At 17.5% G+C, this 13,776-nt stretch overlaps 1 long non-coding RNA gene across 2 annotated transcripts; it reads right to left on the minus strand.

The window, feature by feature from the left end:
• Positions 1–7,980: 7,980 nt before the first annotated feature.
• LOC113219186 lies at positions 7,981–10,768 on the minus strand. Of its 2 annotated transcripts, none has more exons than XR_003305936.1 (3): positions 10,383–10,768; positions 8,332–8,650; positions 7,981–8,123 (listed from the first exon to the last, which is right to left on the minus strand). It is a non-coding gene; the product is annotated as an uncharacterized LOC113219186 (long non-coding RNA). The 2 variants fall into 2 exon arrangements; XR_003305935.1 differs by lacking the exon at positions 10,383–10,768 and adding an exon at positions 9,618–9,672.
• Between the last annotated feature and the right edge of the window lie 3,008 nt (positions 10,769–13,776).

Consider the following 13,776-nt stretch of genomic DNA (forward strand, 5'->3'; position numbering starts at 1 on the left):
AAAAATTCATACGTATTTCTATATCAAAAATTTCTATATCAAAATTTCTATATCAAATATTTAAAACTTTTTTGAAAAATAACTTTAATAGACAAAGTAATTATCATTTATTTTTCACAAGTTTTTTTTTGATTTATTATCAAAAAATGAATTAATTATTGATTTCATTTTATTTAACAATTTAACAATCATTAAAATTTTTATTTGTACGGAAATTTGACATAAGTAAGAAAAAAATGATAATCACACAATGATAAATCAAAATTGTAAAAAAACATGAGGCAAAGCATTCCATTGAACGTTTTTTTATTTTTTAACGAAAATGATAACATGGGATATTACATTTGCCTACTATTTTACAAAAAGTAAATAAATGAGATCTCTTTCTATTCGAATATCCGTGCAATATGTGCACGTGGATTTGCACAGTGGATTATTGCAATTCATTATCTTCAATAACAGATAGAATGGTTCATTTTTTAATGATTTTTTGCTTTTCTTGAATTTTAATTTTATTAATATAATCCTCATACTACATATATTTTGCAGCATTTGCTGCAGTATTTTTTATTTTAAACTCACAAAATAAGAAAATTTTATTTTAAAAATTATATTTTCACTATTCATTTTTAATCTCATATATATAACAAAGAAATAGTGAAAACTAAGTATCATATCAATATGATGGCTTAAATAATATAGTAATATCAATGTTAATATCAATTTTATTGCATTAAATTTACAAATTATTTATCGAAATTTTGTTTCATTGCAAAGAAAAGAAAATGCAAGAACAAGAAAATGACACGAATTTTTTCCAATATTTAATATTTATCAACATAACAATATTGCAATATACACTATTAAAATATGAAGCATAGATTTCTTTAAAAAAATATCAAAGTTTTAATATAGACTACTTTATCTCTTAATTAGTGAAAATCTTTGGTATTATTGAATGAAAAATTTATAAGAAATAATATTGAATTAAAGAGTGAATTAAGCACGTTAAGGATGTTCTATTGAAACAGAGATATTTCAAAAATTAATTTCATCAATGCCAAATTATATTTTTTAATATCATTGTAAAAGTAATAGAAAAACAATTGTTAATTTTTGCTTCATTTATATAAAAGCTTATTAGATATTTTCAAAAATTTATTCACAATTTTGCTTCGAAGGCAAACTCCATAATAAATTGGAGAAAAAAATGCTCTTTGATTTTAGAATGAAAAGAAATATATAATGAAAAAAATTTTTAAAAATTAAAAAATGGATTCAATATAAATGTTGATCCATTGCATGAGACTGAAGTTCATATTGATCATATGATTCATATTGATTCATATTAATCTACTAAAATTAAAACATTTAATTTCAAGTTAATCCGAAAGTGGAATATCTCTAAGTATAGAATTTTTATTTCAATAGTTTATTATTTTGAAATTTAAGTAACTCATAAATTATTTGAATCATAATTTACTAATAGAATGTATTATTGCGAATGCAAAAAGACTATTAATGCTTCAATCATGGATAATTTACAAAAATAAATCATATTTTAAATTAAGTAAGGGCGAAAGTAGATATTCAATTATTAATTTAAAAAAATTATTAAAATTATACTTGAATCTTGAATGGATAGTTTACGGAAATGACTCATATTCTACATGAAAAAGTAAATATCTAATTGCTAACGTAAAAAAGTTACACTTGAACTTTGTAAAGATGAATCAATTTTTCATGCTACTTGACTTGATAAATAAATTTAGTTTTTTAACACGAAAAGATCAATCTGAAAATCTGACTTATTCTATATTTTCTGAGATAAATTAAGTACAAAAAAATTGTAATTTTTAAGTTTAGGCCAAATTAATAAATTTTCACGTAAGAATGTAGTTGTCTTATACAATGTAACGAAGTTTAAGACCTCAAAAATGCATTTGAAAAATATTATCAACCGCTAATTTAGTGTTTTTGGAACTTCTGATCAGAATTTAAAGATATATACATAAAAACGACATAGATTATGGAAAGTGAAGTCAATTACATAAATTTTATTATTGAAGATTAAGATCAAATAATCTAAAACCAAAAAAAAAACAAGAAAATAAAATTGAATCTGAATTTATTCATTCCTTAAATATTGTACATAAATGAATATTGACAATTGATCAATAAACAAACTTATCCATATTATAAATTGTCAAGTAGGAAAAACATAGGAAACAATTGTTTAAAAAAAATATATCAATTTAAGAATAAACTAAAGAAGTGTAAGTAGCTTCTGTACTTATCGTAATGGAGGTTTTCTCCATAAAAACAAGAAAATAAAACATCATTTAGTTGATGTAATTCTATTAAAACTCTTTATAGATAGAGATATAATAAGTTTAAAAATATTGTAAATAAATGAAACGCCAGTTACATATTTATGTACACTTATGAATATATATAAGTGAAATTTTATAAAATAATAGCAATTCTTTTTTTACGAAAATTAAAGCTGAATGAAAAAAGTTAAAAATCTTGTCCTCTAATATATATAATAATATATTCAAAAATTATCAAAATCAATGAGAAAGTTTCTTTTCCAATTCTCGATAAGTAATGTAACTAATAAGTAATGTAAAAATAAAAGAAATATCATCTGCAAAAATGTTACTAGAAATCTGTTAAAAAATAATAAATTTGAGAAATAAAAAGCTTAGTGTTTCTATATGATTATTATTTTTATATGATAAAAATAATGTTTTAAAATTATAAAAAATTGTAGAAAATTAAATTTTAATACATGAAAAATAAATTTTTAAATAATTTCATATTAAATTTAGACAAAAATATGATCTTTTTCTCATATTTATTTTCTATTCAATAAAAAATTTTTCAAAAATTATATCGCTTTATATCTACTTAAATGAGATATTGCATGTATGTAATTATTTTAAAAGTAATAAGAGATTCAATTTTATTATATTTTATTATATTTAATTATATTCAATTAGTTTATCATTTATACAGTCAATTATTTAAAATTATTGTAAAATTTTTTATTGTAAAATTATTGTAAAATTATTTTAAAATTTTGCTACGCGTTTCTATTTTTTTTTTCTATTATTCTATTTGTTTGGTAAATATTATTTTTATTTCAATAAAAAAACTGCAATACTTCGATCAACGTTGGAAAAGACCACTGCATGTATACAATCGTTTTGTATTGAATCAAATTACATCAAATACATTTTAAAAATTTTCAAAAAAAGTTGTTGATTATCTCTGATGAATTTTATTATAACAGTAATAAAATTAAATATTTAAATTCTCAAATCAATCAAAAACACTTTTAAAACAATAGAATAGATAGATACCATCAACATCTTCATTACAAAATCTCGTGAAAGAAAATCTCATCGTGGAACATAATTCTCTTAAAGAAATACTGTAATGAAAACTGATCTTAAAGGATAAGAAAATACTATCATATATATATATATATATCTTTTAAAATTTCTGAAAAAGTGAAATTACTGCATATACCAATGTCTTCTAAATCATCTTATATTCTATCAAGTCATAATCAATCAATAAAATTATATATCAGATATCAGTACAAACATTTTTTATTCTTGTCCACCATAATTTCATCATGTTCTATTTGTAGTCTCATAGCATTTAAAATTGCAATACATTCTTCGAATGCGAATCCAATCTTTAATTATTAATCAATTACAGCAAATTTTGGGTTTTCTTTTTTCTATTCTTTTTTATTCCATGCATGCATTAAACTTAACTCTTTTCTATTCGAGAGTGTTTCATCACAATTATTACTTCGATTGAAAAGTCAGTTTATAATATACATTACTCAAAGATCTCAGCACATGTCATATATGGCTATTAGTTTAGATCACTGTCAACGTCCAAATATGGATAAACTTCCAATCATGTCTAACGGACAATCACTCTTACTAGTTCTATAAATATTTAATTTAAATAATTAATCTCATTCCTGTCAACACGTCTTCTCAAAGAAGATTTAGTTTAGTCTTTTTTCAAGCATGATTCTTATTATAATAGCAAAAATATATGAATATATGAATAATCAATTTTTCTGGTAACAATGCATAAAAAAATTGTACTTAAATATTTTCTTCCACTGTATCTTTTAAAATAAGTTCAATTTTATTCATTTAATATATTTTTAATTTAGCAGACTTAGAAATCTTCATTGATAATGTCACGTCATGGAACAGTTTCATCACGATTGCAACATATTTAACTAAATATATTAAATAATTAAAACATACTTAATATTTTTGTGATAAAATAATATAATATTAAATAATACATATAAAAGAAACAATTTTTTTTTATTTTAATGGAATTATTGCATCCATGGCTAAATAATAAATCTTCAAAGGGATTTTAAATGCTGAATCAAATCATAATTTAAAAAAAAAATGCATTGAGCATATAAAAATTATGATTATGCAATTAATGAAAGTAAATTTAACATATATAAATTACATAAATGAAAATTAATGTAAAAAGAAGAGAAGAATTAAATATAGAGCAGAAATAGATATTTCAATATGAAGCATGACAGCATGTGAAGAAATTTACGAAACTTAATTTGTATTTAAATGTATTAAAACCGAATTTAATGAAAATTAAAAAAACGAAAAAATTGCTGTTTCGATTCGATTACTTCCAACAAAATAATGATTTGAAAAACAAATCTCGATTATTTAGAAATAATAGTTAAAAAATAAAAATAATGTATCAAAAACATTATCCCAATCGCCAGATATTAATTCGATAAAAAACATTTGTAAGCAGAATTAAAAAAGAGAATTAAAAAATATAAAAAATAATTATCAAATAAAAATAAATTAAAAAATATACTGATGAAAAAATAATATAAAATTGATGAAATAATTACAAATAATTTGATTTCGTCAATAAGATTACAAATAATTATTAAAACAAATAGATATATAAGAACGAAATATTAGTTATTTATTACATTTTATATTATTCACAAATATAATACATGAATATTTTTTTCTCATTAATTTCTTATACTTTATTGCTATGATATTTTGTAATTATATATTTTGTAATTAATTGTTAATTTATAATGATAAAATATATCTTTTTTTAAAATTAAATTCTTACAGGATATTTTAATTTAGAATTATATTTCAAAATTATTTTTATTATATTTCAAAATATTATTATTATTTAAAATCAATAATTGATAATATACGAATACTTTTCATTATTATATATTACATATATACTATGTATATACACTATATATATGTATAATTATAAAAATAATGATAAAAGAGACTATTTTTTGGGAAAATATGTATAATTATTTTATAAAAAATTATCAAAAAAAGAAAAAAATTACTTTATTTTATTTGAAGTTATACGAAAATTAATTGAACATTATTTCATGACTAACTACTTATGATAGATAAGTAAAATAGTCCACAAAATTAAAAGAAAGTATAATATGTTTCAATTATAAAATTAAACAAAGAAGAATAAACACATTATTATTATATGTGCAAACTTGGGACTACATATCAAAAAGTGTTTTAAGAAATATCATAATCTTAAATACTATTATAAAATGTAATAATAACAAAATAAATAATTTAATTTTCTATAAATGATATATCAATGATAAAAATAATATCACATATGATTCAATGTAATATTATATCAAAATGCACAGTCAGTATTAAAATAATTCTTATCAATATTTTGATGCTTGCAACTCAAATGGTTAATAATAATGATTTTAGAAATGAAAATAAATACAAATTATAGAAAAATGTTAAATTATTGTTAAGTTATTATTAAACAATTGAAATTTGTATTAAATGAACCGAGACGGAAAAAGAATGAACTCATTTTGTCTCCATTATATCACTATCACATTCTATTCTTTGCTTTATCTAAATCGCATTCTATTCTTTGCTTTATAAACTTATTAATTGTTTATAAATTAATAAATAAACTTCAACCGATATATTTTTGTTTTGAATTTCTAAAATTCATATTATCCATATTCCACAAATCTTGTATATTTATAAACATGGCTTCAGATAATTACTTTGATACAAAGATAAAATCACTTACATGACATCATATATACAAAATAATTATGGAAGTTTTTAAAGCAATATATAAATATTTACAAAATGCAATTTAATTATTAAGTTGAAATATATTTTATATATTATATTATACTTATATTTTATTATTTATTAATTTCTACTTTATCTTTATAATTTTAAATAGTGATGATTATAATATACATATATATTTTAGAAATTATAATTTCGAAAAAATTGAGATATTTATAATTTAATCTATAATTATTTTTTTATAATTTATTTTAATTAAAAAAAAAATAATAAAAATAAAACAATATCTAAAAAAAATTATTTATTTATAATTATTGATTGTAAAATAAAATACTTTTAGAATATTTTTTTTTTATGTAGAATAAGATAAGATATTAAGAAATATATCTGTTAATATATATATAATAATAATATAATTATAATTATAATATTATATATAAATTATATAATATATTTATATTCTCTTAATAAATAAAAATAAATGCAAAATAAATTTTCAATTCGGTTGAAGTATAATAAAAAAATTCATGTTATTTAAGTTATTGTGAAAAAAATATTTTTTGTAATGTTGATAAATATGTTTCTGATATTTGAGCTAATTTTTAACCATATTGATTTTATAATAAGATATCTGAATTGAATAATTTAGATTTTAATGTACTTGGCAATTTTTCTGATGCATGAGATTGAATCATTATAACTCTTTATTTATCGTTGCTTAAAAATAAGAATTTTTAATAAAAAGTAATATTAATTACTTTGATTATTTGATATGATATTATTCTGTTTTCAAGAGATAATGAAACTATAAAAAAACAATATTTTCAAACTAAACTATCAAAGAAATAAAAAAAAATTGTTAAGTATTAAAATATAAGTTCCTTATTGTAAAATTTTGTTAATGAAATTGATATAGCTTAAAAATTGGCAAATATTACAAAAAATTACATCAACAAAAAAGAATTTTTTTAATTGGATATTTCTATACGAAAAATTAAATGTATAAAAATTTTAATCATATTTTATATAAATTTAAATTGCATTATTTGTTTAAATAAAATCTTAATAAAAAGAAATAAATTATTTTAAAATATGTTAAAATGAGAAAAAAACAAAAAAAAAATAATTAATATATATAACTTAAATATTTATATTAATAATACTTAGTAAGACATGCAAATATAACAATTTGTTATAATAAATAAGATGTTTCATTAAAACTTTTTTTATGTTTACCATTAAAATTTATACATACCAAAAATATTATAGAAATTCATATGTTTATTTCTCAAATTACCCAATAAAAAATAAAAATCTTTAATTTTTTGTATAAGCTTTCTGTTTTTCTGTTTTCTTTGTTTTTTTTTTTTTTGCTATTATTATTACAATAATTTTATATATACAATCTTTTTTTGTTGTTTATCACATTATATTCTTTAAAATCTCCAATATAAACTTTTCATTTCTTTCTTAAGGATTTTTCTTAAAGATTTTTCAAATATCATATTTTTTTGTCAGTAATAACAATATATATATATATTATTTTCAAATTCATCATTTTTTAAACTAAAAATAAATTAGTAGAGTTATATAAATTTAAAATAATAAAAATTAAGTTTAAATATTGATTATGAAATTATATCCTATTTTCATTTTTTTGTTTCATTGTAAAATATTAAATATATCTGTTGCATATATTTCAAGTGATATATATATATATAGTATTTATATATATATATATATCATATAATATATTTGATGATATATTTGATTAATATATTGATATATTTGATATATTTAATATATTGATATATAGCTCTTAATAATCATTTTGAACTCCAAGGATTTTTAACAAAACAATCAATTGTAAAATGTTTTTATCATACTCTTAAATGAGATAAATGCTCACAATTATATTTTATTGCTTTTATCCACTTTTGTTTTCTGGATTTTTTTGGAAATCTGTAAATAAATTCTATTAGAATTTAAAAAAAATTTAATTTCATTTATACATTAAATTTTATTATATTTATATTATATTTTTATTATATTTATATATTTATATTTATAGATTATATTTATATTTATAGGTTTATATTATATTTAGTTATTAAATATTAAAAATTAAATATTATTAAATAATAAATATTAAAAATAAGAAAATACTTACTGATGAAAAGATATATTTGTACGTTTTGTCATTCTTTGCAATTCGCACATATTTGTACTACTATTAATAATTGTTTAAAAATTATTCATAGATAACTCTATAATTTCATTTGTTTTTAAATGAAATTATAACAAGTATCTAATTTATCACCATTGAATTATCTCTTGTAAATGTTTTATTTTAACTTGATTCATGAATCTCTTTCCAAGGGCTGCATACATATATATATATATAATATAAAGTATTAATTGTAATACCACCAAGATGATGATTCTATGATTTTATTACTTTTCAAAATCAATTTTTTGGAAAACGAAACCTTGAAACAAAAAATATTACACCAATTTTTTTTTTATTTTTCATGCAAAATATTTCTTGTCTGGATATATTATGATTATTGCTCCATCATGTATCATATAATTTAAATTCACAAATTCACACATTCCATAAAAGGAACATTGTATAAAAAAAAAAGTAATATTTTAAAATAGTTTACGCAATTAGAATAAGAACACATAATAATATATACATAATAAAATTTGATTTTATTATTATACAATTTAATAAATAAATTTATTAATTTATATAAATTTTCTAAAAAAACAATGGATATCATGTAAAGTACTTTTTAGAATATCAGACATTTAAGACATTCAAAATTCATAAATTATTTAATAGATCACATTAATTGTGTATTTAGTGATATGAAAATTAAAAATTAATAAAGAATAACAAGAGTATAAATAATATAAATAATAATATATAATAACAAATAACAATAATAAAATAATAAATAACAATAATAAAAAATACAATTATGCAGATAAGGAAATCATATTAATAATAAAATGTTTCTAATATAATAAAATTATTTCGATCTCAATTGTAATAATTAATAGAATATTGTAATTATTAATTATAAACAAATTCAACATTTTTTACATTGAAATGTGAATATATATATACATAGTATATATAGAACAATATATACATAGTGAATATTCAAACTTGATTATCTTAACTAACCTTGGATAAAAAAATTTTATTCTACGTTTCTTTTTTATTTTTTCACAAAGAATTATCTTTTAAAGCTAACTGATAAAAAACTAATAAAAAAAAATTATAATAAAATATTATCTCTTAATACCATTTAATACGTTATTCGATCCATCGTATATAAAATTGATTAAGTGAATATATTAACAGATTTTGATAAAATGAAGAATAGAGATAAATTATAATAAAATAATTAAAATTGAAAAAATAAAATTAAATTACATAATTACCATTTTATATTTTTTTTTTCGTATTCCGCAAATGTGAAAAATCATCAAATATCTCATAGACAGATAATAAGTATAATAATAGTTCACACTATTATATTTTGGATGTCACTTCCATGATGTTTTTTATAAATAGTTAATCGTTGATGTACATTTTTTCATGAATATCTAAGCGAAATCGTATATAATAATAACAAATATCTAATATTATATTAATAATTAATAATAATAAAATATTAATAATTAACAAATAAAAATTAAAACCTAGTATAAGAAAAAGTTATTTAGAATTTTTAGTCCTCTATAATATGTTAAAATTATATATATGTAAAATCATTGAAATCATTGAAAGAGAGCTCCTTTTCACCGTTGTTTAATAAAATTTAATAATACATTATGTAATATTAATTCAATTTTTTTATAGTTTGATACATAAAATTCAATTTTAGAAACTTTAATTTTTAAAATAGTGCAATATTTTTTATTAATTCGTTATTTTCTACAAAAATATAATAATTATACAGAATGTTTTAATTTTAAATAAATTTTGTTAATATATTCTATGACTACAAGAAAGAAAAAAATTGTGTAATTGTTAAATTAATTATTAATTATTATTTAATTAATTGTGTAAATTATGTAAATAGAACTTTTAAATATTTTATAAAACATTTTATATTATACAAACATTATACAAAAAAATATGAAAACTAAAACCAAATTCTTTATATTTTTATTTCAAAATAAAATCGAACTCAAACTTAATACCTTCGAAAGATTTAGTTTGTTATTCTTCGAACTTGATCCTTATTTTGCTTCAGTTCACTAAATCATGAATTTTTTGTATCAATTAAATCATGAACTTTTTGTCCCGAATTAACTATTGTACGACACATCACTTTTATTATTGCTACATTAAAGTCTAATGATGTAAAATTTTTCAAATCAAATAATATGTGTTTCTTAACCATTTTTTATGACATTCATTTAGTTATTTTCTATAAGTTTCGCGTACTAACTAAGCGTAAATATAGTTAACATTATTATTTAATGATATATCGATAACAAACTTGTTTTTGGTTTCCATATTGCTTGTGTAATTTTTTTTAAAGCGATGAAGGTCTGTTTATATAAACTTTCTTTCTTTTTTCGCTATTACATAAATCCCCGTCAATTTTAATTTTTGAATATACTATAGAACACAAAATTTTTAACAAAAAATTTTTTCCTTTACATGTAACTACCATTCGACTTTAATTTTCGAGATATTTGAAAAAAAGATTGTTATTATTACACAAAATTTTTGTTATGCATATATATTTATATATGATTATCATTTATCTACTATTCCTACTATTCTCCACATTACAGCACATCCAAAATGTATAACAAATATATTAAAAAACTATTTTTTTATAAATTATAATAGACTTAAAATATTTCAAATATAATGCGATTTGTATTAAACAATCAAAATTACAACGATATTAAAAAATTGATATTCAACTTTAATCATTGTAATTTGAACTAGAAGTTATTTTATATTTTATTTTTATACATTCCAAAGATCTGTGATTCAACGCTTTATAATTAATCAATATTTTTTGTTAATAATTCATTAACAAAAGTTTTTGCACAAAAAAATTAAATGTTAATTATTTTAAATGTTAAAAATATTGAAATTACCTTAGAAATTTTCAATTAATCGATGTTTCTATTTTTGGAATATCCTGTAATTGACATTTTATTAGCATAAAAATCTTCGTTAAGATATATTCTTGTTAAATAATATTTTAATTTTGTTTTGACACTGTTTGATAACATGACATTATATATCACAGTATATATATGCATCATAGTATATAATTAATAAATAAATTCAATGTCATGATAATACAATGAAAAATCATGATATTTAATGTCCTAGCTATTTATTTTTAAATCATGATTTATTTTTGTGAAAATATCTTATATACGCGTTATTATTTTTTAAAACCAATTTAAAACCAAGTTTTCTTTTTTTATATTTCTAATGAATTTCCTTTTTTATTTTTTTAAATAAAATAAAATATCATTGAAAATCTACAAATAAATAAACATATTAGTATTAATATATTATATATTATATATTAATAAAATCTTATTTGATAAAGTTATTTGAAATAACGTTCGATTTTTAATGTTTATAGGAAATCTTGCTCTTTATTGTAACACTGTATGATATTCTATGTGGCTATTTTCACACGATTTAATGTTTAGTTACTTTTAACTATATCAAATATTGAATGAAATAATTGAAATTGTTAAACACTTATGTTGTTATTGAAATGTTATAAATGTCGAAAATAAAAAAATTTGTTGGAATAAAAAATTATTATTTTGAAATAATAGAGAATTCGAACATTGCTAATCACGTGTGTGTTATGTTATGAATATAAATATTTATAATGAATATAAATTTAAATATTTTTTCTTATTCGTCTCGTATTTTGTAATATGTTGATTTACTAATTTTATATTTTTTTTTTTGGAAGATTTAAAAATATAATTTTTATAATTTTTTTAATTTTAATAATTATAATATTTATAAATATAATTTTAAAATTATGAGTATAAATATTTATAAATGTGTAATATAAATAAAAATTCACAAGATAAATATTTAATATTTTTATGTTAATATAATTGTAAATTAATTATAAATCAATATAATTTTAAATTAATTATATTTTTAAAAACATAAGTATTTATTTTTTTTATGTTAAATATTATTACATATTTAAATATATGTTAAATATGTTTATTAGTTTTTTTTTTTAATAATTATAATTTTAAAGTTTTTGAAATATATTGTTATAATACAAATTAATTATGTTTAATATTGGATAAATTAATAATAGACATTTATATATAAATTATGATAAAAAAATGGTTTTTAGTCTAAATTCAATCATTAAAATTAATTCAAGAGAAGAAACAAATAAGACATGTATTTAATATTCATCATTTAAAAAAACAGAAAAAAAAATTATTAAAACAATAAATATATAACTTTTTTAATTATGAAATAAATTTATGAAGTAATGAATAAATATTGGGATTTTTTTTTGTTTTTTTTGTAAAAATATATAGGCATAAAGATGCTTGATTTTAGGATTCTAAATTCGTAACATGACTGTGAAAAATATAAATGTGAAAATATAAAATATAAGATTTATAACAACATCTTTAGAACAACCAAAAATAATGTAATTACATTATCAAATATAAAATTTTTCTTCATACAGAAAATATAATGATCGATATAAAAGAAGAAAAAAAATAATGAATTTTTTAAGAATTTATTATTATAATATTACAAATTAACTTAATATTAAATATTTTATATATAGGTTTTCGATAACAAATTGTTTTTAATCTTTTATCCATTTAAATTTATTTAAAGGAATAAACAGACATATAAAAATGAAGTAAAACATTTAAAATTTAATGTTGTAATATCACATTCAATTAAAAAAAAAAAGAAATTGTTAAAATAATAATAGTATTGTAATAATAATAGTAATTTTTTTGAATTATGAAATAAATTTAGAAATTAATAAAAATTAATTAGAAAATTGCTACATGCAAATTACATCTATATATATATATATAATTTTATTTATATATAATTAAAAACAAAATTAAATAATTAAATGATGAAAATAGTTGATAATTATGAAATTAACAATTAAAATTAATATTTAAAATTTACAATTAATATTTAAAATTTCAAAATAAATTAACATTGTAAATAAAATTTAAAAAAGTTAATTAATTATAGATAGATAAAGATAATTAGGTATTATAAATAGTTTGAAATTAGTAGTTAATGTTACTATTTCTTGCTACAATTGTTGTCTAATAATTTCTATTTTTTATTCATTTTTCCATAATCTTTGTCAAAATTTTCAAATATTCATCTTAAATTATTAAAAAAATTCACTTTTATTAAAAAGATTTATTTTTTTAATTAATTTAATTTTTTTCCAAAAAAATAATCTTCACAATTTTAATTATTACAAAATTTATTAATGAATTATTTCTTTAATTATATTTTTTTTAATTTTCTCAAATATTTTGCATTTTTCTTAATTGTTATGTCTCAAATTTGATCAATCTT

The sequence above is a fragment of the Apis mellifera genome, linkage group LG13, assembly GCF_003254395.2.
Source record: "Apis mellifera strain DH4 linkage group LG13, Amel_HAv3.1, whole genome shotgun sequence".
In the NCBI taxonomy this organism is placed as follows: domain Eukaryota; kingdom Metazoa; phylum Arthropoda; class Insecta; order Hymenoptera; family Apidae; genus Apis; species Apis mellifera.